Genomic DNA, 24,987 nt, shown 5'->3' with positions numbered 1-24,987 from the left:
GTCGAATGGACCACTCAGGACTGATATCATGTTCTCTTTACCGATGAGTGTCGCATGCGCCTTCAACCTGACAATGGTTAGAGACGTGTTTGGAGGCAACGCGGTCAGGCTGAACGTCTTAGACACACTGTCCAGCGAGTGCAGCAAGGTGGAGGTTCCCTGCTGTTTTGGGTTGGCGTTATGTGGGGCCGACATACACCGCTTGTGGTCATGGAAGGCGCTGTAATGGCTGTACGATACATGAACGCCCTCCTCCAACCGATAGTGGAACCATATCAGCAGCATATTGGCGAGGAATTCGTCTTCATGTGCGACAATTCACACCTCCATCGTGCACATCTTGTCAATGACTTCGTTCAGGATAACCACATCACTCGACTAGATAGGCCAGCATGTTCTTCAGACATGAACCCTAACCCTATCGAACATACCTGGGATAGATTGACAAGGGGAATTTATGGACGATGTGAACCACCAACCGCACTGAGGGATCTACGACGAATCGCCATTGAGGAGTGGGACAATGTGGACCAACAGTGCCTTGATGTACTTGTGGATATTATGCCACGACGAACATGGGCATGCACAATGCAGGAGGACATGCTACTGGGTATAAGAGTTACCGGTGTTTACAGCAGTCTGGACCACCACCTCTAAAGGTCTCACAATATGGTGATATGACATGCAATGTGTGGTTTTCATGAGCATAAAGAGGACGGAAATGATGTTTATGTTGCTCTCTATTCCAATTTTCTGTACAGTTCCGGAATTCTCGGAATCGAGGTGATGCAAAACGTTTTTGATGTGTATATATATATATATATATATATATATATATATATATATATATATATATATATTTCTCAAGATGTGCACAACTTTTCCTTCCTCTGCATTATGAGTTAGTTGCCATTTACATGACACTGACATTTTCTCGATGTTTAACTGGATACTATTCTTATTTTTACATGACAGAATTAGCTCTCATACACGTGAATCATCTGAGGTCTTACATAATAATATCCATTAAGGCATTAGTATGTAACACAACAGAAAGTATACTTTTTTCAAGAACACCAGTCATATCCCTGCTCTTTGGAAACTACTCTGATATCAGTGGAGAACGATACTTCGTTCAGTGTAGGATATAATAGATGAATTCCGTTTATGGACTAGTTTTAAGATCGCTGCATCAAGCCAGATATAACTATTCACTGAAAAGGCTGATTACAGTATAGCTGTAAGTGCACACTGTATGAATGTCTATCAGGGGAATTGTTGAGGCAGAGAAAGGATGCTCTGAAACAGAAACAGGGGAATATTTTGCTCAGCAAAGACCAGAAGTTGCACACTGGTTCTGTTCCATACATTGAGCATAAATCTCATATATGGAGCGCATTGAATTTGACACAGTAATAATATGGACACAGTTCTGTAATTATTTTAATTGTACATAATGCAACAGTAATGGTGAAATAGTAATTTGCTTGTTAAAAAGATATTACATACTAGTACATGTGTACTACATTATATTTAGAAAGTACATTCTCTGACAAATAGAGATTTCCAAGTAAATTTACTGGATCACTGTTCTGAATCATTACCCCCTCCCATCTCCATCAGCTAATTTGTTGTATTTGCATAATTGAAAATTAATTAATCGAAGTGTTAATCAGTGGCCTAAAGAAAGAAAATCTGTAAGCTGTTGGCCTCTGTTTACCCATCTAGTATACATCAATTTCTACGATTCTTGTACAATTATATGCAAGTCCAACTGTTATCATGTGGTTATCATTAATAATTATGTGGGATGTATACAGGGAAGAACAACAGTTACAGTTTTTGCAATAAACAACAAAATTCATTAGACATTACAGCATTAGAATTGTACCTCAGACACAAACGCATGAAATGCATGTTTTTGTTTTGTCTACCCTGCATGTTGGAAGAACAAAACTGTCTGCATCACAGTGATTTGTTCAAAAAATGGTTCAAATTGCTCTGAGCACTATGGGTCTTAACATCTGAGGTCATCAGTCCCCTAGAACTTAGAACTACTTAAACGTAACTAACCTTAGGACATCACACACATCCATGCCCGAGGCAGGATTCGAACCTGTGACCGTAGCAGCAGCGCGGTTCCAGACTGAAGCACCTAGAACCGCTCGGCCACACAAGTCGGCTCAGTGATTTGTGCAATGCTCACTAGCAGCTGTGCGTGAGCATCTGAAGTGTTTGGTTCACTAATTTAATTCCTGGCTTTGTTTACAGTTTCTAAGCCCATTATGTTGCACTAGTGAATATACTACCACCATTTCTGTCACTATACCATTAGTTGCAAATACTGTTATCGGGTTTCCTGCCGGATGGTATTGTGTACATCGCACAGTATTTCATTGGTGCAATTGCTCGACATCTTCAGGTGGTGGTAGTTGTTGCTGTCACTGCTGCAAGGCGCGACTCATAATACTCGCGTGGCGGCGTCGAAATCTATCAGGCTGGGAGCAGGCAATACGCTTCGCGGGAAGACGCTCGCAGCTGGAGGAAAACGGTGCTTCTGGTGCCCCCTGCTGGGAGCCGCAGAAAGGCCTTCCATGCGTGTGCTGTGGGCAATCACTGTGCTGCTGGACGCTCTTGTGGTTAAAATCTGAACTGAATCTGATGAATCGGAAGTTCTTGTTTTCCCTGTTTTGATTTAATGGCGGCTAGTGCTGCATCCAGGTGGCACTTTGTTGAAAACCAATATACTCGTTGATAATATTGTCCGCCGTACGGATACGTATGGCCTCCTTAACAACACCGTTCCAGAAAGATGACGCTGGGGATAATATTTCAGTCTTTTCGTAAAACATACGATGTCCCATGTTTAATCAATGCTGCGCTACAGGTAATTTATCAGGTTGCTCCAGGCGTGTATGACGATGGTGTTCTAGTGTTTGACGAACCGTCCTTGCACGTTTTGGCATATAAGATTTTCCACATTGGTATGGGATCTTATACGCGCCACATTTCCTAAGGCCAAGATTGTCTTTGACCAAGGACAATGAATTCCTCAATTTTGCTGGTGGCCGAAAAACGCAGTTGAGTCGAGCCTTTTGAGGGTTCTTTCTATTCTTGAAGATATGCCGCCTGTTGTGTACATAGTTCCGCGTAGTCAGCGCGTACACAATTTTCCCAATAGAACGCGCCCCACTAAGCACAACAGCGCAGGCGCAGCGCTCGTCCGTCTCCACACTACGAGATGGCGCTGTCTTAGAGATGGACCAAATTCTGCTTGCGCCAATCCGCGTATTAATATGTAACGCAGCCAATAAGATTGCTGCTAACGTAGAACCTTTCCTCCTCGCGGATGACACTCGCGCAGTGATACCTGAACGCTCGAGGTATTATAACGAGTGTACAGACCTCCGATTAGTCAGTCTGCATTAGTCTGTAGTCAAGTTTCAGTCTGCGCCTAGTAAGATTATCGTATTCCTGTACATAGCCATGAAGAGAAATGTATAGACACTTTGTCAAGTATCAGAGATATGTGAGAATAAGATTGACGTACCAAGACCAAAGGAACTTCAGATTGTCAATTGTAAACAGCATCCAGAATCAAGTTACATAATGTCTACGATTATTATTATTTTAATAAATTTGTGTGAAAATTAATCAAGTTCTGTTTAAAGTTGGTCACCGTCAATCTCCTACTGTAAGCGTGCAAGTGGCATTTCTATCATCTGACCTAACGGCAGAAGATAAACACGCCACGATAAGATCGCGAGACATATTGCTGACACTCGCCTACTTCGCTAGAGCGACAAGTCAAATAATCTGATGGTGTGTGTACCGAAGGTCTTACAGTACGCACACCACACCGCCAAAGTAGGACAAGAACGCCGTTTTACTGGATGCCTCTGCCTCTTCATTTACATCCCTGTTTCGAATTTCCATTGAACAGAATGCAAGGTCTATGTGCCTATCCAAATAGGCAGTCTGTCGGAATACCGTTCTTGGGAGTTGTACTTCACCAGGTAGACTGTCGGCATGTGAGATCATACGTGCTCTATGCACCAAAGAGCGTAAGACACTACCGCGTTGTGCAGGGTGATGAAAACTTGTGGCCTGCAAATATAGCTCCATATGAGTTTATTTGCGATAGACGCTATGTCCCAGTGTACCATCAGCTTTTCTTCTGACGATGACATCCAAGAATGGTAAAATGCCATTCTTCTCCACTTCCATTGTGAACTGTATATTGGGATGGAGCGAGTTCCAATGCCAGAGGTAATGTGTCTATTCCGTAGGGCCACACCTCACATGAATCGTCTATGTACTCCAGAAGCGGGAAGGTTTGAGACTTGCCGACTGCAGTGCTTTTTCCTCAAAGTCTTCCATGAAATAGTTGGCCACGATGGGAGAAAGAGGACTTCCCATAGCGATACTGTCCACCTGTTCAAAACACTGGCCATTGAATAAGAAGTAATTTGAAGTATGCAATTCTTTAAACAATGCCATAATGTCTTTCTCAAACCGGCTGCTCATAAGCTCTAACGAGTCCCGCAGCGGTAATTTCGTAAATAAAGATACAACGTCATAGCTAATCAAAAGATGCGGCGATTGTAGCGTAAGTCTCTTCAGGCGTCCTACGAAGTCCTCTGAATTCCTGGTATGGTGGTCACAGTTTCCTATGACAGGTCCCAACAATGTAGTAAGATGTTTGGCGAGAAAAAAGGTAGGAGCTGCAATGGTGCTCACGAATAAGCGAAGAAGAATATCCTTAACTGTCTCGGTTAGACTGTGCAGTGTTGGGGGAACTGCAGCCTGTTGACATAGGCTCTTAATCACTTGTGAAGGAATAGAACTCTTCTTTAGACGGTCTAATGTTTTTCTCTGGACCCTTCCAGTCAGGTCCTGTCTTAGCTTGTAGCAGGTAGGATCGTCGAGCAGTGCCTCCAACTTCAACTCTTGAGAGAATGACGGTGGCGTTCCCCTTGTCGGCAGATTAAATGACGAGGTCTTTGTCCGCTCTATAGTCTCGCAGAGCCTTGCGCTTTCCTGAGCTGATGTCGGACGTTCTTGGTGGAGCTCGTGCAAAAATTAGACAGGTATCCCTCCTGATCTCTTCAGTAACGTCACTAGGAAGCTTCAAAATTGCCCTTTCTATGCCAGCTATGACATCTCGAACGGTAGCTGCTCGTGGTGTTAGTGCATGGTTCAAATGTTTCTTTAGCACTGGAATGGCTGCGTCGTCCAGGAGTCTGTCCGTGAGATTAAGCACAGTGTGCATCAGTGTGGTGCATTTCCTTCTTGCAGTTGGGCCTTGAGACAAATATACTTTGACATTTGGCGAACCTTCGCGTATTGTTTTGACCAGGCAGCTAGCGCCCAGGAAGCGCTTATTACCCAGTCCCAGAATGCAGCTAAGAGTTTCGAAGATATCTTCAGATAAAATGATAGAAATTTCATGGACACCATGTGTAGTTCCCGTCTTGTGTAAAGACCCTCTTTCTCAATAGGGCTGCACTCGCACGTCGTTTAATTCTAAGAGTGGCTGCTGAGACAATAAGATGTTTAAATTTAGCAAACGTTGGGACAATTTGCTTGTCGTGGCATTTCCATAAAAACGCCATAGTGCACAAAAGTAACTTCTCTTATTACACAGCTTGTCAAACTCACGCATGTGGGTGGCCATCTCCTCTCCATAGAGGTACCAGATGTGACTTGTCATGCCTTTCCGACGAATCTGTTGCAAATACACTTCTCGTGTTTGCCGCCAGATCGTATTGTGTATGTCGCACAATATTTCATCAACGTAACTGCTCGACATCTTCAGGTGGTGGTAGTTGCTGCTGTCACTGCTGCAAGGCGCGACTGATAAATATCGCACTGAGGAGTCGAAATTTATAATAGAGGTCCAGAGAAAAACATTAGGTCTTCTAAAGAAAAGTTCTGTTCCTTCAAAAGTGATTAAGAGCCTATGTCAACAGGCTGTAGTTCCCCCAACACTGCACAGCCCAACCAAGATAGTTAAGGATGGGATTCTTCTTCGCTCATTCGTGAGCACCATTGGAACTCCTACCTATTTTCTGGCCAAACATCTTACTACATTGTTGGGACCTCTCATAGGCAAGTGTGACCTCAATAACAGGAATTCAGAGGACTTCATAGTGCGCCTGAAGGCAATTAAGCTACAATCGTCGTATCTTTCGATTAGATTTGACGTTGTATCTTTATTTACGAAAGTACCTCTGCAGGACTCGTTAGAGCTTATCAGCAGCCACTTTGAGAAAGACATTACGGCATTGTTTAAAAAATTTGCTTCTTCAAATTATTTCTTATTCAATGGCCAATGTTTTGAACAAGTGGACAGTGTCGCTATGGGAAGTCCTCTTTCTCCCATCGTGGCCAATTATTTCATGGAAGACTTTGAGGAAAAAGCACTGCAGTCGGCAAGTCTCAAACCTTCCTGCTTCTGGCGGTACATAGACGATTCATGTGTGGTGTGACCCTACAGAATAGACACATTACCTCTGGCATTGGAACTCGCTCCATCCCAATATACAGTTCACAACGGAAGTGGAGAAGAATGGCATTTTACCATGGATGTCACAGTCAGAAGAAAATCCGATGGTACACTGGGGCATAGCATCTATCGCAGCTAAACTCATACGGAGCTATATTTGCTGGCCACAAGTTTTCATCACCCTGCACAACGCGGTAGCGTCTTACGCTCTTTGGTGCATAGAGCACATGTGCTCTCACATGCCAACAGTCTACTTGGTGAGGTACAACACCCAAGAACGCTATTCCGACAGATTGGCTATTCCGATAGACACATACGCCTTGCATTCTGTTCAATGGAAATTCGAAACAGAGATGTAAATGAAGATGCGGAGGCATCCAGTAAAACGGCGTTCTTGCCCTACTTTGGCGGCATATATTCAAGAACGGAAAGAACCCTCAAAACGCTCGCCTCAATTGCGTTTTTCGGCCACCAGCAAAATTGAGGAATTTAGTGTGCTTGGTCAAAGACGAGTTTGGCTTTAGGAAATGTGGCGTGTATAAGATCCCATACCAATGTGGAAAATCTTATATGCCAAAACGTGCAAGGACGGTTCGTCAAACACCAGAACACCATCGTCATACACGCCTGGAGCAACCTGATAAATTACCTGTAGCGCAGCATTGATTAAACATGGGACATCGTATGTTTTACGAAAAGACTGAAATATTATCCCCAGCGTCATTTTTCTGGAACGGTGTTGTTAAGGAGGCCATACATATCCGTACGGCGGACAATATTATCAACAAGTATACTGGTTTTCAACTAAGTGCCGCCTGGAATGCAGCACTAGCCGCCATTAAATCAAAACAGGGAAAACAAGAACTTCCGATTCATCAGATTCAGTTCAGATTTTAACCACAAGAGCGTCCAGCAGCACAGTGATTGCCCACAGCACACGCATGGAAGGCCTTTCTGCGGCTCCCAGCAGGGGGCACCAGAAGCACCGTTTTCCTCCAGCTGCGAGCGTCTTCCCGCGAAGCGTATTGCCTGCTCCCAGCCTGATAAATTTCGACGCCGCCGCGCGATAATTATTCTTTCGTATCAATCCTTCCGAGGCCGAGGCAATCATCATCATAGATCGCAATACGCGCTTTTCCGTCAACATGATTTCTGCCTAACCATTTATGGTCGCCCCATCCACCTCATTCCCACCTTAAGATACCTTGGCTTCACCCTCAACTGCCACCTCACCTGGCCCCCTCATTTCTTACCATCCGGCTGTGGAAGCCCATACCCGCCTCCATCTCCTGAAACTCCTGTCCAGCAGGACATGGGGATGGCATCCTTCCACCATCCTCCACACCTACAAATTTCTAAAGGCCGTCCAAATCCTTGAACGCCACGTGCTCTGCCTTGTCATTCGTATCCACCTTCCATTCGCCACACAGCTCCTGTACGACCTCACCCCCTTCCTCCACCTCCTCCTTTTCCACCAACATATCCGCATCTTTTACACTGTCTGCAGGATTGATCCCCCCACCCTCTGGTGTCCTCCTTCCTCTCCACCCTCTATCTGTTGGTGTGCCTCTATCATTGTATCCCCCCTGTCTCCATCTCCACATCCTCCATATCCTTCATCAGGGTAACTTCCAGCACCTCCTTTCCAGATGACGAACTTCGCCATGACATCAAACCTTCCTACCAACTGTAGCCTGGCCTTGTCCCCCCCCCCCCCTCACCTCTTGAGGGCCCCCCTGTCCCTCCCCTTCTTTCTCCAGAGCGGTTTCTCCTCCTTTGCCCTTGAGTCTCTGCACTCCCTCCTCAACTGTTTTCCTCTCCCCTCCTTCCCTCCCCAACACCCTTCGGCGCTCCCCCACCCCATCTTCCCCTTCTCTTCTCCTCTCTAACACCACCTCTTCCCCCTTTTCTTCTCTTCTCCCTTGTATCCCTACCCTTGGCATATGCTCACAGTTTGTTCTTTGTCATCAGTGTGCTACGTCAGTGTTGTGTTCAGTGTCAATCTACAGTGACGTCAAGTGCTGTGATTTTAATCGTGTGCTTGACTTTATGCTCCAGCTGTACTTCGCTTTGTGTTCTTTTTATAGTTACAGTGTGTGGTTTTTCGTCTAATTTACTTTTTTAGATTTTTACCTACATTTTTACAGTCATCCCCTTTTGTACACACTCTTCCATAGTGTTCCCCCTTTCTATATCTACATCCTGCCATATTTTCTCCTTTATGTTGTTTTAAGTCTCCCTGTTATGTACTTATGGTCTCTTGGCTGAAGAGCAGTGCCTGTGCTGCAGCCCGGCCATCCCAGACAGGGAATTGAAATTCCTTGCACCGATAAAATATTTTGCTATTTACACAATACCATCTGGCGACAAACCCGAGCAGTGTATTTGCAACAGATCTGTCAGGAAGGCATGAAAAGTCACACACCAGCAATTGTTATCACATAGCACATAGGTAAAATTCACAAAAGGTAATTACTGTCAAATATTGTAGTACCTATTCCTTGTAAGCTACCAGACAGCAGAGTGGATTTTCAGATAATTCATTGCCATCAGTGTTGGTAGCTGTGTGTGGAGCCTTTTGATAAATGAACATGCTGTAAATATATTTTGTTATTTACATAGTTTTACTATTCATGTGACGAAGTCAGTTCCTAATTAGAGTGTACGAAATTCATTTAACTGCACCACAGAATGAACCATGATTTTACCAACTGGCGAATTCTTTTTTATAAATGATCACGTATGGCACTGGATACTAATAGGAATAAAGCTATTTTTAAGACGCTGTCTTGTGCTATAATATTTTTCTCCTGTACGTTTGGTTGCTTGATGTATGTAGGTACAAAGGAGCACAGTGGACACTGAGACTCTAAAGGATAGTCCTGCTCAATATCTTCTTGTTGATACCAATGAAATTCTTCAAGTGACAGAAAGAAAATTGCCAAAGAAAAATATCTTGATGGTTAGCAGCAGTTAAGTCGTTGGTGGAATAGTTATTTCTAAAACAGAAAAATAAAAAGGGGTGAGCAGTGCGACTACAGGAATTTCTTTCTTAGTATACAGAACTTATAGGCGACAGATTCTGAGCACAATTAGAAGATACAGTCGTCACAACTGGAGTAAAAATACTGACTTAATTGTTTATAAAAACCTGTCCCCACCAGCAAAAGTAATGGAAATGATGGTGAGGGAAGACAGTTTTGTTTCTTTTCAGTATTAACGAACCTGTCATTTTCATAGTTCCACTAAATAATATAAAATTGTCAGACCCCTGTTGGGTTGTTTACAGAGAACATCACTCGTAATGGGAGAGAGAAGAATAATAATTTATGCTACAAAAGTACTTCCACTGTGGAAACATAAGAAACTACTCCTAATACTAGATGGAGAAGGAGTATGTTTACGTCAATCCAAATATAAATCTTGAGAGAAAATGTTTTAAACCACTGCTAGGGCCATTTTGTAATGTTTTTACGAAAGAAACAGACAAATCGAAAAATACTGTAGCAATGGTAATACAGGGACATGATAATATTAATCAGGAGATAAATTTGAGATTCTTTCAGCATAAATGAAACTACTAAATTGTTCTTTTCATTTTGAAATGAAGTACTGAAACAAAATTTTGAAATGTGGGTAAGAAAACTGTATGATCCAATTAACACTATGTACAGCTGGTACAGTACACGGTAAAATTATGCTATAAGAGAACAAATGCTGATCCACTTTCAAATATACAATCCTATTTCTTACTCACAAGATCGAAATGACTCAGTGCAGATTCCTTAGACAGGTGAAATGTATTTATAAATTCTGAGTTCATGCTTACATAAATAATTAGGTCAACATCTTAAATGTCTTATCTGCCTTCATTCTGATGAATACTGCTACATCTACATCTACATCCACATCCACACTCCGCAAGCCACCTGACAGTGTGTGGCGGAGGGTACTTTGAGTACCTCTATCGGTTCTCCCTTCTATTCCAGTTTCGTATTGTTCGTGGAAAGAAAGATTGTCGGTATGCCTCTGTGTGGGCTCTAATCTCTCTGATTTTATCCTCATGGTCTCTTCGCGAGATATACGTAGGAGGGAGCAATATACTGCTTGACTCATCGGTGAAGGTATGTTCTCGAAACTTCAACAAAAGTCCGTACCGAGCTACTGAGCGTCTCTCCTGCAAAGTCTTCCACTGGAGTTTATCTATCATCTCCGTAACGCTTTCGCAATTACTAAATGATCCTGTAACGAAGTGCAAAATGTTGTATTTACTATCCGATTTTATAGTTATTTCTGAGCAGTCCAGGTAACTTAAGCAGACGAGACAGGAAGAGTTCTGGGACAGAATAAGTGGTTGCTAGATTTCCCCCTCCTCTGTAATGTTATTCGCCGTTGCCAGATTTCAGCCTGCTCACCCACCCTCAACCCCTCTGACATGGCCAATTTCTCTATGTATAAAATAGTGGGAAATTCAAAATGTGATGAGAAAATCAAAAATAGCCGAACTGTGCCACAGCAGTTTTCCCACCACACTGCTATCATGTCACTGTGGTAATAGAGCTTTTGCCTTGAGTATAAATTGGTGGCAAATTCAAAAATCCAAGATGTTGAATTTCATGTTGGTGTGAAAAAATGCAAGATCGTGATCCAAGATTGCTACCTTTGCATAAAGGCACAGACTCTTTGACGTCGGAATCCAACATGACTGACATGGGATACTGGCATGCCCTGCATTGCTACCACACATTCTGGATTTTCCCCCTGGCATCAAGGAAATTTGTTTCCACCACAAGTCCAGGCCTAGCTCTTGCACAACAGATGACAGTGTCTCAGCCCATGGTTCTGAGACAAAGAGTGTTAGTCACCCTCTGTAGCAATCCTAGGACAAAGAGCACTGTCTCAACCAAGTCAAAAAATGTTCCCATTGGAGGAGGTGGGAGGGGGTCTATCCATAGCCTTTATCTCTTAGATAAAGGATGATAGTCTCAGCCTGCAGATAAGTTAACATGTTCTTCACCCAACAGGTAGAAACCAGTTTGATCCGATTTCAGTCCAGTTCTGTTCATAATGGAAGTCCTCTTTCCCTAAAAGTGAAAATGTTGCTAGCCCAGCTCCAAAGTTTAAGCAATTCCTCTCTGATGTCACCCTAAGTTTGGATCTGTCAACTTGTGCTATGCTGGGAAAGTATAGAAGTATAAACTCTGGTCCTAAGATTAAAATGGTGGGAATTAAAATTGTTAGTTGTCCCATGAACCTACAGCTCACTTGTCTTAAGTTTAAAAACGAGTGCAGTCTAAATGTTTAAACAAATCCCCCACCCCCTGCTCTGCACCTTGCTGTGCCCTGCTGTGACAGGCCAGTTCAAGCCAGGCCAGATTGAGCCAAAGCCCACGAGTCCCATTCGACCTGCAGTCGTTCAACCATCCACTGGTGACAGCTCCTTGTACAGAGATGCCACACATATACTGCAGATTCATCTTTCTAATGTGAATCGGAGAATAGTAGTTCTGAACTCCAGCAATAGTATTACTGCTGCTGTCACAGCCCATTGACCCGACTTAATATGGAGGAGAAATTTGAAAATGAAAGCATCAAACTTATGTTTTAACCAATATTTAAAAATGGCAGCGAAATTCAAAATTCTGTTAGGTTTATAACGACCTATTCCCCACACAAACATTCTGCAGGGAAGTTCAAAAATTGGGTAATCCACACTTGTCATCTTGGAAAACTTGTGCAAATGGTTTTGAAGCCAGAAAAAATAGATTGAGGTAATATACTTGTAAAAATTCACCACAAAAATACGTGTGTCTTATGGACAGCAGCTATCTTAAACTAGCCCCACAGGTGCATCCAAACACATGAAGATTACATGTATACCAGACGTGTACTAAGCACATTGAAAGCAAAACATCTTTAGACGAAGTGAAAAGCCGAAACGGGACCATCAAAAACAGAACAAATGCAAATATCTAAAACAACATTTTTAACAGAATTAAAACTCAATAACATCGCTGCATGCAGCAGTTCAACTCGAAATACGGTCAACAGTTCTAGATGCATGACCGAGACGCCTCCTGTACGAAGAGAAGTATGAAAATATAGGCCAGAATGGGCCACTGAGATTCAAAGCTAGCCGGCCGCGGTGGTCTCGCGGTTCTAGGCGCTCAGTCTGGAACCGCGCGACTGCTACGGTCGCAGGTTCGAATCCTGCCTCGGGCATGGATGTGTGTGATGTCCTTAGGTTAGTTAGGTTTAAGTAGTTGTAAGTTCTTGGAGACTGATGACCACAGATGTTAAGTCCCATAGTGCTCAGAGCCATTAGATTCAAAGCTGCCGTAGCTTGGTAAATATCTCAGAGATGCCAGATAGCCATAGGCCCATTTGTTTGGTGCCACTCGTGCTGGTGGCTAGCAGTGATACTACAGAGTACTATCTCCATCTGGTGGAAGGAAAATGTATGCTATAACTGAAGTGTCCAGCCAGCAGCTAAGTGGAAATCACATGGCTATGCCATGTGTTACTACTCCAGTAGAGATATAAAGCGATGAACTTTCTAATGAGGCAATCAGATGAATGGAAGGGATCAAAGCAATTCAGAAGCATGTGGAAGTTTACGAGGTTCATTCAAGTTCTAAGGCCTCCGATTTTTTTTCTCCGGACTGGAAAGAGATAGAAACATGCGCATTGTTTTAAAATGAGGCCGCGTTCATTGTCAATACGTCCCAGAGATGGTAGCACCGTACGGCAGATGGAATTTTACCGCCAGTGGCGAGAATGAGAACTGTTTTAAATACTTAAAATGGCGACGTTTTCCTTACTTGAACAGCGTGCAATCATTCGTTTTCTGAATTTGCGTGGTGTGAAACCAATTGAAATTCATCGACAGTTGAAGGAGACATGTGGTGATGGAGTTATGGATGTGTCAAAAGTGCGTTTGTGGGTGCGACAGTTTAATGAAGGCAGAACATTGTGTGACAACAAACTGAAACAACCTCATGCTCGCACAAGCCGGTCTGATGACATGATTGAGAAAGTGGAGAGAATTGTTTTGGGGGATCGCCGAATTACTGTTGAACAGATCGCCTCCAGAGTTGGCATTTCTGTGGGTTCTGTACACACAATCCTGCATGACGACCTGAAAATGCGAAAAGTGTCATCCAGGTGGGTGCCACGAGTGCTGACGGACGACCACATGGCTGCCCGTATGGCATGTTGCCAAGCAATGTTGACATGCAACAACAGCATGAATGGGACTTTCTCTTCGTCGGTTGTGACAATGGATGAGGCGTGGATGCCATTTTTCAATCCAGAAACAAAGCGCCAGTCAGCTCAATGGAAGCACACAGGTTCACCGCCACCAAAAAAATTTCGGGTAACCGCCAGTGCTGAAAAAATGATGGTGTCCATGTTCTGGGACAGCGAGGGCGTAGTCCTTACCCATTGCGTTCCAAAGGGCACTACGGTAACAGGTGCATCCTACGAAAATGTTTTGAAAAACAAATTCCTTCCTGCACTGCAACAAAAACGTCCGGGAAGGGCTGCGCGTGTGCTGTTTCACCAAGACAACGCACCCGCAAATCGAGCTAACGTTACGCAACAGTTTCTTCGTGATAACAACTTTGAAGTGATTCCTCATGCTCCCTACTCACCTGACCTGGCTCCTAGTGACTTTTGGCTTTTTCCAACAATGAAAGACACTCTCCGTGGCCGCACATTCACCAGCCGTGCTGCTATTGACTCAGCGATTTTCCAGTGGTCAAAACAGACTCCTAAAGAAGCCTTCGCCGCTGCCATGGAATCATGGCGTCAGCGTTGTGAAAAATGTGTACGTCTGCAGGGCGATTACGTCGAGAAGTAACGCCAGTTTCATCGACTTCAGGTGAGAAGTTAATTAGAAAAAATATCTGAGGCCTTAGAACTTGAATGCACCTCGTATTTCGCGGAGCATTAATGCAGAAGTTTACAGAAACTACAGTTGCGACAGCCATACGAACGATTCACCTCTCACATAGGTACCTCGCTGAAGTATCACTTCTCGATCGTTTGGTACGTTTCATGCTAAATATGACTTCAGACGTTTCCACTAAATTTGTAAGTCGGACGTCGAAATATCACGAGCAAAGTGGTATTGTTTCTGCAGAAATCAGAAAACATGTGAGATTAACAGCAAGTTCTTGATGAATGACAATGGCTGCTAAATAGCAAATCAGTACACATTCCATCGTCGATTCTGTGTCACACAAGACGAGACTGTTACTGTTAGCATTGATATGTTCTGAATATGTGACACAAAACGAAGAATCCATTTTTTAATGTGTAATATTTTCGAATTAGAATTGTACTTTGTGAAATAAAAGAACTGTGAAATGTTTCAATGACCATATTAGTTTGATAGGATGTCGGACTTCTGTTTGACGGCAGGGCATGTTTTTGTCAAGTTTAGATGGCAGCCAAATACATAAAATTTTCTGACTCTTTGACAAGATGTCAAGATCCTAATTTTATCTCTCTTTTCGGACATGACTATACGAGAATGTAGCACTTTGGTTTCGCAGATGATATTCGAGAAACATATGCATAGTGTTGACAGAATATCGCCACTTCCTGTCAATGAACAGATCGCTACAGCTGTGTAACCGAACATTTCGGTTTATTCAAAACAGTCTTCAAATATAGATGTGACAGAGCAGATTCTTTTAGGATAAGGGTTTTCACACAAGGGCATTCCCTACAATTCAGAGGAAACGGTTCCTTATATGGGACTGAACATGTCCCATATCTCATTACATATAAACGGCAGGTGCGGATACCAAACGTTTCCAAGGAATTTCTAATCATTCCTGACTAACAAAATCATTTCTGGCTAACACCATCTAAGATAACAGTTTTGTAATTTCAGAGGGAAGCAGTGTGAAAGATTTGTACACCTACAAGCTCTGCAAATAGCAGTAGATTCGTTGATGATGAATCTTACAAATCTCTGTAAGTCTCGAGGATGGCACTTCATTTCAATTGCATGTCCGCCCCGATAGCTGAGTGGTCAGCTTGACGGATTGCCGTCCTATGGGCCCGGGTACGATTTCCGGCTGGGTCGGTGATTTTCTCCGCTCAGGGACTGGGTGTTGTACTGTCTTCATCATCATTTCATCCCCATCCGGCGCTCAAGTTGCCCAATGTGGAGTCTAATGTAATGAGACCTGCACCAAGGCGGCTGGACCTGCCCCGCAAGGGGCCTCCCAGCCAATGATGCCAAACGCTCATTTCCATTTTTTCCATCTAGTTTCGTCGGCTTTTCAGTCATGGTTTTGGTTTTAATTACTAGCTTTTCACAATTCGTTGTCAGTTATACTTACACTGCCACTCACTTAGAATCGCTAAAGCTATGAAACTGAACAGCCGCGCAGGGTAGCCGCACAGTCTGAGGCGTCTTGTCATGGTCCGTGCGGTTCCCCCCGTAGGAGGTTCGAGTACTCTCTCGAGTATGGGTGTGTGTGTGTGTTGTCCTTAGCGTAAGTTAGTTTAAGTTAGATTAAGTAGTGTGTAAGCTTAGGGACCAATGAGCTCAGCAGTTTGGCCCCGTAAGACCCTATCACAAGTTTCCAAAAACTGAACAGCTAGATCTATAACCAGATCTAACAAGCAAATGGTATACTTCACATCATCCCATACGCATTTTCATTTGATGGACTATTAACTTCTAGAGGGGATGCTACTTCATTTTTTATGGTAATCAATTGGTGGTGTATTGGGACTTCTGTTAGCTACATACATGGTCCAAAGTATTTCTAAATCATTTTCTGATGAACGAATGTATGATTTCTCCAACAAGGGCGCTTGTGCAGGAGGTCTTTCTGCTGGTGTCAGGAGATGTGATGTGAAACGACAGTCCACACAGTCCTGGGAAAATACTACATGCCTGATAACTTGAAGAACATTGAAATATTTTCTAATGAAATGAAATACTTCTAACAATCATCAAAATTAGTATTAATATTATTGTTATTTACATTTTATGGCCTTCATTGACCACCGTATCTAACTTTATACAAAGAAATTATCAGTTTCCTGTCAGCCCAGTACTTCTTCATTCTCTTGGATCTCATTCTTTCTTCAACGGAAATTACCTTTCCTATTGTGTGTTTGTTGATTCTCGTTTGCAGTCTGGTTTGTTTGTCTGTGAGTTTCCTGATTTTGTCAGTTTTGTTTCTTAGGTCTTCAAAATTAGTATTATTTAACGTTGTGAGACATTTAATTTTATGCAGGCTGCTCTGAAATATTTTAGACTAGTTTGGGCTTCGAGTATTCCATATGAAGTGGAAATATCGTGGGAAATTGAACAATTTGTGTACTGCACAGTGGAGAGTATGTAACACTTCACTCCAAACATCTATATGTTTCAGCAAGAACTGTAGAAAAATGCCCCCTCCCCCAAAACTGTAAACAGGATGAGTAACCTTAATGCATGGTGAGCAACCCAAGATAGCGATCCTGACTGGCACAGTCTGAATGGTTCTAAGTTTAGAATCCAATATGGCGATCCGTGATGTCATCAATGATGTTAGAATGCAAGATGGAGAGCCATGATATCATCGATGATATTATAATCCCAGATGGCGAACCAAGTTGGTAGACCTAGGGATATGAAAGTAGCCTGCAACATTACTATTCCAAAATAGTTGTCCCAGTTTCTGAGGTAGTTGTCTACCTACACCTTCTACCTCCATCACTCATCCTCAGAGTCCATCGGCGTACTAGCCATCAAGTGGAGCCACCACAGGAAGGATGATCATCATCATAAAGTGTCCTCAGAAATGTACCTCTTCCTGATAGAAAAAAATTATTCGTGCGGTCGACTGTATTCAATGTTTATTATTCATTTTGCGTGTATGAGTATGTGTTTTCAAGGTTTTCATTTATTTCTCCCTGAGCACAACAGCTCCATGATGTATGCAATGCAGTGCTAGATACATCTGAGCAGCAGCAGAAATCAATTCAGCACACAGACCGACTCCATGATGCAGTGCCTGATATATCACAGCAGGAAACAGAATTGTTACCAGCCTTTGAGTTTCCAATATATCCAATACATACACTGATCATCAAGACACTAACATTGCTTAGTGCACTTGATACATCCATACAGAAATCAATTCAGAATGTGAAACTGTTTCCAGGCTTTGAGATTCCACTATCATTAACATCTGCATCACATGTTGAGCTACCATCAAGGTTTAATGCAGCTTTAAAAGTGGTGTTATTAGCTGCATTATTCAAGTTGAATGCAAGTAGCAGTAAATGCGTAGTTGTGGGCATTAGTAGTGGAACAAGGCCGACTCCACCCCACTCTCCAATGTTCCCAGATGTATGCAAGATGACGGCGATAACGTCATCCAAGATGGTTGCCTGTAGACTTGGCAACAGCGTATGACATCATCCAAGATGGCGGTCGTGACGTCAGCTGACGATGCGATTACCGGTATCCAAAATGACGGTTTTTGGCGGGAAAGTGATATACACCCCTGCCACTCCCCCTGTCGGGAAATTTGAATTATGTGCTTCTACGGGTCACTCGACAGTCCCTTTCCCCCCCTTTCCGACTTTTTACATGATGGTGCGTCACCCTCTTGGAAAATGGGCGGGAAAATTTGAATTTTGGAGGGAATTTTGCTCTAAGAGTTTACTCCTGCAGCTGAGGGACTTAGTGTGGTGCTGACCCCACTGGGGACTGCTCATGATGTATTTCAGTTCGAATATAACTTGTTTAAATTTGTTTATATTTATTATCTACCTACAGCAGTAGTGACTTACTGTGGTGTTACCACCACAAGAGGCTGAGATATCAGTGCTTGTTGAGCTGTCAGTGTGGAAAGAGCATGTGTTCAATTAGAGAGATGTTGGTGCCAGACAAGGGAAGCTCTAATAGCTGTATTACATGCACTCATTCAGTCAAGGAGTGCATACACAACTCACTGCATGAAGAATGGAAGCGAGCATAAATGCTTGAGCATATGAAGAGGAAGGAGGAAGAATACGGACTTGCAAATAAATGATTTGCAATAAAGATGCATTACACAATGCAGGAAACATCTGTTCCTGATAGAACTGTATGTCATTTCTAAAACCTACGTATAAACTCCCACCACACAAGAGATAACTGGCTCCGAACCAAGCACACCAAAGAACTGAGGTAGCCTGCGAGTTTACCATTAGAGGGTGCCATGATAGGTCATGTGATTTTGCAGGTCAGTCAATAGGAGCATCATGATAACATCATGTGTTTTTATCAGCTACACGTGTGCCCCAGCCTACTCATCCCCCTGGCAGTCTGGAGAGGAAACTAGATGGGAAAAGGAATCAGCTGTAGTAGGGCATACTTCATTGTGGTACATTTTCTTAGGGCAGGTTGCCTAGATCAGGGGCTGGTATGCACTCAAAGACAAATCTATTGTTCTCATTTAATTGACAGGTAATTAACACCTATTATTCTACTAAAAGAATCCTTCCTTTTGACTGACAGGCACTTAACCTATTGTTCCCCCACCCCCTCCAACACCTCTGCCCCACAGGAAACCTCGCCCCTCACTGCTACAGGGACACTTTCAGGTCTGAGTTACTGGAATAGCTCCTCTCACTCTTATCAATTTGACAGACTTCTTAATTAAATTGATCAATTAATTAGCCTCTCACCCTCTGGCAAACCACCTTCCCTTCCCCCTCCCCTCTCCTCCCCTGAAAATGGCGGAAGTTCGAATTCCATCAGAACAAAGCAACACACCACGACTACCTCCACTAACCTAAGTCATCTGATTGCACCTCTTCCTAAGAATTGGTTGGAAAAGGACTCAGCCTGTGCTGCACATGATGGACATAAGTCTTTATTTTCAGGCTGTATTTAAACATTAGAGGCAGTACCGCCATCAAATGTGTTCACCCTGAGGTCCAGAGTCCAACTGACCTAGTACACAGTACTGCCACCAGAGGGTGCTGTCGTCCCTTCGATGATGTAATCCAAGATGGCGGTCTGGTGGTGGTGAGGAAGGATCTCGTAACAGGAAACTCAAGGGTATATTGTTTATTTATAGAAAATTCAGTTTGTGGTGGTTGGATTTCTCTTGCTCATCATTCTCTGCTATTTAGAAACATGTAGGTCTTTTAAGAAGTAATTACATGGGGCAAACATGTTACACAACCTAATGTTTGGCACTCTACTCTGGGTGTCTTAATCTAATGTTTGGCCTTTTGTCAGCACTTAACCTATTGTTCTATTAAGTGGTTTTCCATGTCACCCCCATTTCCCTTAAGGGGGGTAGGACGTCAATGGGCCAACTTGGAGCAGGAGAGGCACCACAGGATATTTTACTTTCTACTGTCTATACTTTTACAAATAAATTCATAAAACTTTGTCATCATGACCAGGAAGGATTCAGGATTCACACTCATAGCAGTGGAAGTGCAAAAACTTAAAAAAAATATTTTTTTTACTTATGAAATTTCATCATTTTTTCACTTTCTGTTGGCTGCATTTGTTGCTATAGGCACATTTTTCTTCACAAGTAAGAGAGATTCTCTGATGAATTTTGTACAGCATACAAATCATACTTACAGGTGTATGAATCTCTAGAATTTTCCAAATTTATTAAAAACTAGTAAAAATTGAGATAGTTAACTACAAAATTTGATTTTTTTCTAAACATAAAGTTTAAAACGTAACAGCTCATTCATTTTTTCATAAATTAAATAGATTCTAGAGTTTCAGACACCTGTAAGTATGGTTTGTATGCTGTGCAAAATTCATCGAACAGTCTCTCTTACTAGGCCTGTTTGATGTCCTACCCTCCTTAAACTATTGTACCGCTTTTGATACCAAATTAAGTGATTAGTTATGTCCACCCACCATTTCCTGTTACACTTTTCGAATCTCACATGCTTTTGAACACCATTTCTGGTGCATTCTTCTTTGCCACCCACCCACTTAAACTACTGTACTGCATTTCACACAAAAATTCTACAAATTAACGTAGTGTTCTGCACTTAACCTGCTGTTCTACTCCATGTCACCCACTCATGCACACTCTGCCCTTAACTATTATACCACTAACACCACATTGATATAAAAAATTTATGCAAATTAATGAAATCGATATTCTTCACATGTATGGGGTAGAATTTTTTTTTTTAATTTGCAGCATCCTATTGATTGGTGGAATCGATGGAATATAATTTAAACAAGAGATAGCTGATAAAAAACACATTCCGCCAATCAACGCCTGACGCTGATGCTGCCAACTCTGCACATGTCCCCGTGAGTTGGGATGCATCAGCAGTCCCTGCAAACTGACGACATGGCCGTCAGCTGCCAAGTGACACATTGGTGTCAGTTAGGGTCCCACAAGGATGAGGCGGAGGCATCTCTTTCAAATATGACACCCGAGAAATACCTGTCGAAACACGTGTTCACCTAGGTACCATTGCTGGCACAATGACGCATAGCTGTGGTGCGGGTCCAGCACTGAGAGAGATGTTGCAAAGCTTCCCAGAATAGCACAGGGTGCACTCCTCCTAGCAATCCTAATGGAGCAGCTCGTCCATCACTGAATTTACCCATCAAACTGCTGCTGCTGCCGGTGTGGGAACACTGTCTGCCCTTTTTTTACTGTAGATGAGACTTTCAGCAGCAAAACTATTTTGTGCATATCGCCATATTGCATTGGCAGTTAAACCCCATCAAAAGTTGTCTACAGATCATCCAATACATACAAGGATCTCAAGAATATTGGGAACCACGATCATATTTACCAGTGTAACTACAATTAAATATTACTATTGCTGCTGCAGTCTGCCGTGAGGGATTAGCCGAGCAGTCTAAGGCGCTGCAGTCATGGACTGTGCGGCTCGTCCCGGCGGAGATTCGAGTCCTCCCTTGGGCATGGGTGTGTGTGTTTGTCCTTAGGATAATTTAGGCTAAGTAGTGTGTAGGCTTAGGGACTGAAGACCTTATCAGTAAAGTCGCATAAGATTTCACACACATTTTGCTGCAGTCTGATACTGATCGATGTGCAGGTAATGTCTCCTTTTGACAGCTGTGGTTCTGCAACAAATCTCAGTATCTATAATTTTCCACGTAAAAATCTCTCTCATACCCTTGCGATTATCAATACGCTGAATCTATACGTCCCTCACAATACAACACACACTCATTTTCTCTGGCCATGCCACAACATCAGATGCAGTAACATTACACTGCAATATATACACATTTTACACAAACAGTTGCAGTTACCTTTGTATAGCTGTACAGCACCTGAAAAAATTATGCTATGCCTACACTCACACCGCCTATATGTCTCGATTCTCCTCAGTCCTAGGAAATTATCTGACAAAGTCTTCGAATCAGCGCCTCTGGAAGGTGCTGCATCCTGCCAAGGTTCTCTCAAACAAGTGTCATGAAGGACAGGCATCCGGCACTATGTGATGATGAATACCGCACCCACAGATGTAATGCTTGGAAAGACATCATGGACGAGTGTTGGTGTACTGTAATCGACATCACTATTGATAGAACAACAAGGGAAATGCAAGGGTATGCTTAGGGGATCCGAAGAGGGGACATATTGTTACAGCTGTATTGCATGTTCTGTTTGCACACTATAGCAGGTCCAATTGAACACTTGCATTGCCATATTGTGCAGCTGTTCACGAAATGAATCTATCACCACTTTTGTTCAAATATACTCCGAAGTGCATTGAAATCGCAATTCACCATGTCCAATCTATCCTTCCATTACGACTAGACATACGTTTTTTTTGTTTTTTAATGTGAATACTAATTTGATTACTTCCCACAAACGTAAGTCGAACATAAGCCGAGGCATCTTTACATTCAAGCAGCAGGATGTGCAACGACAATTAAACCTTGCAAAGTGGCCTACAGATTGTCAAATACGGAAACACTCTTACAAAATTACACTGCTCTGTCACTGAGGACATGAACTTGAATATTGAAGCGTGAAACCGATCTCTAACCCAGCAATATATGACCGCATACTGTGTCCATTAGGAAACATACAATTCGTATCCTGTGCCATACAAAATCATCCCTTTTGCATCATTTTACACAAACAGTGCAGTTACCTTTGTATATCTGTACAGCACCTGAAAAAATTATGCTATGCCTACACTCAAAATGCGTATATATTTCAGTGTAATGTTACTGCATCTGATGTTGTGGCATGACCAGAGAAAATGAGTGTGTGTTGTATTGTGAGGGACATATAGATTCAGCGTATTGATGATCGCAAGGGTATGAGAGAGATTTTTACGTGGAAAATTATAGATACTGAGATTTGTTGCAGAACCACAGCTGTCAAGAGGAGGCATTACCTGCACATCGATCGGTATCAGACTGCAGCAGCAATAGTAATATTTAATTGTAGTTACACTGGTAAATATGTTCGTGGTTCCCAGTATTCTTGAGAGTCTTGTATGTATTTGATGATCTGTAGACAACTTTTGACGGGATTTAACTGCCAGTGCAATATGGCAATGCGCACAAAATAGCTTTGCTGCTGAAAGTCTCATCTACAGTAAAAAAAGGGCAGACAGTGTTCCCACACCGGCAGCAGCAGCAGTTTGATGGGTAAATTCAGTGATGGACGAGCTGCTCCATTAGGATTGCTAGGAGGAGTGCACCCTGTGCTATTCTGGGAAGCTTTGCAACATCTCTCTCAGTGCTGGACCCGCACCACAGCTATGCGTCATTGTGCCAGCAATGGTACCTAGGTGAACACGTGTTTCGACAGGTATTTCTCGGGTGTCATGTATAAAAGAGATGCCTCCGCCTCATCATTGCGGGACCCGAACTGACACCAAAGTGTCACTTGACAGCTGACAGCCACGTAGTCTCTTTGCGGGGACTGCCGATGCATCCCTGGGGATATCTGCAGAGTTGGCAGCGTTGGCGTCAGGCATTGATTGGTGGGATGTGTTTTTTATTAACTGTCTTTTGTTTAAACTATATTCCATCGATTTCACCGACCAATAGGATGCTGTGAATAAAAAAAATCTACCCCATACGTGTGAAGAATATCGATTTCATTAATTTGCATAAATTTTTATATCAATGTAAGATCAGTACAGTAGTTTAAGGGGGTGGGTCACAAAGAAGAATGTGCCAGAAATGGCGTTCAAAAGCATGTGACATTCGAAAAGTGTAACAGAAACTGGTGGGAGGACATATCTAAAAACTTAATTTGGTATCAAAGGTGGTACAATAGTTTAAGGAAATGGGGGTGACATGGGAAACCACTTAACAGAACAATAGGTTAAGATACCCAGAATACAGTGCCAAACATTAGGTTATGCAACATGTTTGCCCCATGTAATTACTTCTTAAAAGACCTACATGTTTCCAAACAGCAGAGAATGATGAAGAAGGGAAATCCAATCCCCACAAACTGAATTTCTTATAAATAAACAATATACCCTTGAATTTCCTGTTCTGAGATCCTTCCTCTCCATCACCAGACCGCCATCTTGGATTAAATCATGGAAGGGATGACAGTACCCTCTGGTGGCAGTACTGTGTATTATGTCTGTTGGACTCTGGACCTCAGGGTGAACACACCTGATGGCGGTACTGCGTCTAATTGTCTAAATAAATACTGAAAATAAAGACTTATGTTCATCCTATCCAGCACCGGTTGAGTCCTTTTCCAGCCAATTCCTAGGAAGTGGTGGAGGTAGCCAAAGTGACATTTTTCCCGCCTTTTTCTGAGGTTAGTGGAGGTAGTCATGGTGTGTTGCATTGTCCTGATGGAATTTGAACTTCCCGCCATTTTCTGGGGAGGAGAGAGGAGGGGGGGGTTTACCAGTGGGTGAGAGGTTTATTAATTGATCAATTTAATTAAGTAGGCTATCAAATTGATAAGAGTGAGAGGAGCTATTCCAGTAACTCAGACCTGAAAGTGTACTTGTAGCAGCGAGGGGGAGGTTTCCTGAAAGGGCAGGGGAGTGGGAGGGGGTTTGGGAACAATAAATTAAGTGCCTGTCAATCAAAAGGAAGGATTCTTTTAGCAGAACAATAGGTGTTAAGTACCTGTCAGTCAAAGGAGAACAATAGGCTAAGTACCTGTCAATCAAAGGAGAACAATAGATTTGTCTCTGAGTGCATACCAGCCCCTGATATAGGCAATCCGCACTAACAAAGTGCGCCACAACGAAGTTTGTCCTACTTCTATCAGCCTGTTCTGGGCTGCTGGAGAAAGGAAGGAGTGTACTTGCGGTCACAATATACAGTTGACAGACTTGGAAACTACTCGTAAACAATGCACTACACTGATGTGCAGAGACTAAAACAACTCATAAATTACCGAAATAATCCAGTACACAGCATACACATGTGTAAACTACTCATAGATCACCGAAGTAATGCATGTGTAAATCTATGCGAACATGTTCACAACGCTTAAACACCCGCA

The sequence above is a fragment of the Schistocerca piceifrons genome, chromosome 8 (assembly GCF_021461385.2).
Source record: "Schistocerca piceifrons isolate TAMUIC-IGC-003096 chromosome 8, iqSchPice1.1, whole genome shotgun sequence".
In the NCBI taxonomy this organism is placed as follows: Eukaryota; Metazoa; Arthropoda; class Insecta; order Orthoptera; family Acrididae; genus Schistocerca; species Schistocerca piceifrons.
The sequence above is the reverse complement of the archived record's forward strand: the minus strand, read 5'-3'. Positions refer to the sequence as shown.